Source organism: Eschrichtius robustus, chromosome 19 (genome assembly GCF_028021215.1).
Source record: "Eschrichtius robustus isolate mEscRob2 chromosome 19, mEscRob2.pri, whole genome shotgun sequence".
In the NCBI taxonomy this organism is placed as follows: domain Eukaryota; kingdom Metazoa; phylum Chordata; class Mammalia; order Artiodactyla; family Eschrichtiidae; genus Eschrichtius; species Eschrichtius robustus.
Window position 1 is genome coordinate 2141558 of NC_090842.1, and position 4371 is coordinate 2145928.

The following is a 4371-nucleotide window of genomic DNA, read 5'->3' on the forward strand; positions in this document are numbered from 1 at the left end:
ACTGATTCACATAAGTGAAAAGTTTGGAAGTGGACTTCAGGGTATAGGAACAGGAATTGCTTGGCTGAAGCAGTGTCATTTTCTCTGCATGTGTCTGTGTCTGTCTCTTTCTGTCTCTGTCTCTCCCTCCCCACCCTTCCCAGCTCTGGGCTCAATTTTCTCTCCATTCTTGGGCAGGATCTCAAAAAGTGTTCCCAGCAACTGCAAATAGTGCATATGTGAGCAGTTTCATAATCCCCAGGGAGAGTCAGTGCTTCTCTCCCCGTAACCGCAGCAATTCCCAGGGCTAACACTGGCCAGCTCAGGTTCCCTGTGAACCACTTTCCTTCCAATTGGCCAAGCCTCAGGTACATGGTGAGGGGGGGGGGGGCGGTCAGCTGGTTGGGGAGAGGGAGTGTCCCAGGGAAAACTCAGGTGCTGTTACCAAAGGAGAGGGACCAGGCGTGGGGCAGACATCACAGCATTTGCCCCAACACAAGCCTCCCTGGGCTCTTGTGAGACCCAGAGGAGCATCGGAGAGTGAGCTGTGATGTTGACACTGGCGTCTGTCTAGCGGAGCAGAGGCTCTTTTCTCCCAGCAGCTGTTGAGTCACACTTCCCAGAAAAAGAGGCTGAGTGAGTCTCAGGGCAGGAGGAGGAACCGATTCCCTTGGGCTCCCAGGCAGCCCTGGTTCATTGCTTTTCATTTGTCCCAGGACGCAGTGCAGTGAACCCAGGCAGGTGATGACCGTCAGGACAGCACTGCTGGTTTGACGTCCATGTAAAGACAAAATTTCAGCTACAAAGCATCCCCTCAGGCTCTTCAGATCGGGAATCAGCAGATCCATAAAATCAATAAAAGTGTATGCCGAAAATCATGGTATAAAAAAATCCAGTGGAGAAGCCAAAGAAATTACTGTGAATAACACATGTAGAAACTTCCGTGCGTTTTCAAGATTTTTGCCCAATGTGAGTTTTTCTTTCATTCTTTCTTTCCTTCTTTCCTCCTTTCTTTCTTTTTCTTTCTTTCTTTTTTACTAGAATAGAATTTTTTTATGAATAGCGTATGTATCTTTTGGGATCTTAAAGTACTTTGGAGAGCATTTGGTTGCATTTAGGAGTGAATTTGAATTTCTATCATATAAGAATAAAGCACTGGGAGTTCCCTGGTGGTCCAGTGGTTAAGACTCCGCACTCCCACTGCAGGGGGCGTGGGTTCGATCGATCCCTGGTCTGGGGACTAAGATCCCACATGCTGTGTGGTGCAGCCAAAAAGAAAATAGAAAGAAAAAAAGAAGAAGAAAGCATTATTTGAAAAGAGTAATGCCAAGAAATTTGAAGGGTCTTATAGAAAGGTGGGCTCCAAACTTTTTTGATCACACACTCATTTCAGCAAAAAGACTTTGAGTCTGCCCCTCCGATGCATGTGTATTTATGTATGAATTAGATCCGTGTATCAGATACTAATGTACTGTGTACTCTATGAAACATGTGAAAAATAGAAATTATAAAAGGTGAGAGAGGAAATAAAAATAGAAATTCCAGTCTTTTCTTCCTGCCCTTTGACGGATGTGATTGGGGAGGCCTAGCAAGTCCAAAATCTGATGGGGTGGGTCAGCGAGCTGGGGACCCAGGAGAGTGGTTCGGGGCCCAAAGGCAGAATGCCTGCTTGCCCAGGGGGAATCAGTCTTTGTTCTGTTAAAGCTTTCAACTGATTGGACGAGGACCATGCATTACGGCAGGTAATCTACTTTACTCAAAGTCCACCGACTTCCGTGTTAATCACATCCAGAAAAAAGCACCTATCCTGAAACGTCCAGAATAACGTTTGACCCAGTATCTGGGCACCACGGCGCAGCCAAGCTGACACAAAATTCACCTTCACAAATCCACATGAGGAACTTGCAGTTCCCGAAGAGAATTGCAGGTCATGTGAAGCTCACTAATTACTGAGTGTTGTATGGGCCAAAGGAGACAGTCAAAAATTAGAAGATATTGAGTTGGATGAAATGAGGCTCTTTGGCTCACAATATAAGGTGAGTGGGTGAGAGCAGGACTTAGCACAATCTCTTGGGCAAGCAGCAACGCATGCATCGGCAGTGTCAGTGCATTTCTCCTTCGACCCACAGACATCAAGCCCAGGAATTCCATGCAGAGATGTTCAGTGCAGTGTTATTTATAAGACAAAAAAAAAGTCCATCTGTAGGGGGAGTGATTTGATAAATTATGGTATATCTTTTAATGAAATACTGTGTTAAAAAAAAAGCTATATACACTGATGGAGAAAATTATTCGTGACCATTATTGATAACCATATATATGTGTATTTTCTACAAGAAACTGCTATCAGCAGTTCACTCTAGGAAAGACAGAATTTTCACTTTTGAAGCCCTTAAAATGTTTTCCGTAACACGCATGTATACAGCTTTTATATGGTTTTTTTTGTTTGTTTGTTTTTTAATTTTATTTATTTATTTTTGGCTGCGTTGCATCTTTGTTGCTGCGCACGGGCTTTCTCTAGTTGCTGCGAGCGGGGGCTACTCTTCCTTGTGGCGTGCGGGCTTCTCACTGCGGTGGCTTCTCTTGTTGCGGAGCACGGGCTCTAGGCACGTGGGCTTCAGTAGTCGTGGCACGTGGGCTCAGTAGTTGTGGCTCACAGGCTCTAGAGCGCAGACTCAGTAGTTGTGGCGCACGGGCTTAGTTGCTCCGCGGCATGTGGGAATCTTCCCGGACCAGGGCTCGAACCCGTGTACCCTGCGTTGGCAGGCAAATTCTTAACCACTGTGCCACCAGGGAAGCCCTTATATTTTTTTTAATGGCAGAGAGTTCAGCTCCTACTGTAACAGCAATTGAATTGATGTCTGAGCCAGCCATGAGGATGTCTGGGACGAGCTGGGTTGGTGGCACTTTCTAAGTGAAGCAGGGCCCTGCCATGTGGCTGCAGGGAGCAGGGAGACCCCAGACCCACAGAGACAGCCAGTGAGGTGGTCTACCTAAAGTAAGGAAGCTGAAGGCAGCAGGGCAGCCAGCTGACAGTGCTGAGGACACACCCCTAAGAGCCAAGGGGGTCCTTGGGGTGTCAGCTGATGGACTTGTGATGCCAGGACATTCTCCTTCAGGGCTCAGCCAGCACCTGCAACTTGGCGCTCTGCAGGGGGTAATGGAAGTGGTACCATCTAAGGGCTTTCTTTGCATCAGTTCATTACAACTGATAATGAACACGACAACATAACAGAGTACGTGCTAGTAGTTCCCTACTTTACAGATGAGGAAACCGAGGCAAAAGTCAATGAATGAAAGAATGAATGAATGAATGAATGAAGCCACCCAAGGGCTGGTACATTTCTAAAATGACTCCATGGGAAGAAAAGCGTATATATTCCAGAGTTGGTTTTTGTGGCTTGCAACCCAGGCAATCAAACTCACAGGCCCATCAGAGAATTGGAAGGAAGCTGCAGACCAAACTGTGCGTCCGATCAATGGGATTCTCGGGCCCTCGAGAGCCCACAAGTAGGCTCAGTGTTCAGGACCCCTGTCCTGTGGGGTTTCCAGATCTAAGAATCCAGGATTCCAGGATCAATTATGCTACCCCTACTCCCTTGATGCTTATACTTTCAACCTCCCCGCCCCCAAATTTACACACCTTTCCATCTGAACACTGATGTCTCCATTTCACAGGTAGAAAGTCTCTGGGGGAATAAACTTCTGTATAGTCCAAAGCAGGTGTTTTGTTATCTGGCATCTGCAAATATTACAAGCTGTGTAGCTAAGGTGACCATCTAATTTAATGTCCAAATGTGGATATTTTGCACACGAAAGGGGCACATTCATATTTATGCTGAGGCAGGAGGCAAAGCCTAGGAGTATCCCGGGCCAACCAGGACACCCTACTTTGGGCAGAACGAATTCCTATCAGATGGTGCCTGTTTTGTGGAGAGGTGACGGCTGCTTCCCAGGAGCCCTTGGCAGAAGGGCCACTTGCTCCCCTGTAGGTACACACAGTGTGGCTCCGTGCCTGGTCTTGAGTGCCCCAAGGCTGGAGGGCTGCGCAGCCCTGAGCCAGGGTCACGCCCAAGATCAGGGACTTTGCTCTGGTCTATTTGTGCCTGTCTGCTCCCTGGCCTGGCAGCAAGCTCTCTGCAAGCTCCCCTCACTCCCTGGTACCCTCCCTCACTCTGCTGTTTACCGGGTCAAAGCACAGTGACCCGAGGGACTGGCCACAGCGAGGGCCCTTGTCCCAGTGCACCCACCCCTAAGCCAAACCCCACGTCATCCATGAAGCCGGGTTGAAATTTAACCATCAGGGCTTTGGATGAGTTTTTACAGAAGAGGTGTGTCCACCCCACTCCTCGGTTGTCTAGATTGAAGTGAGGGCAGATAGTGGGGAAAACC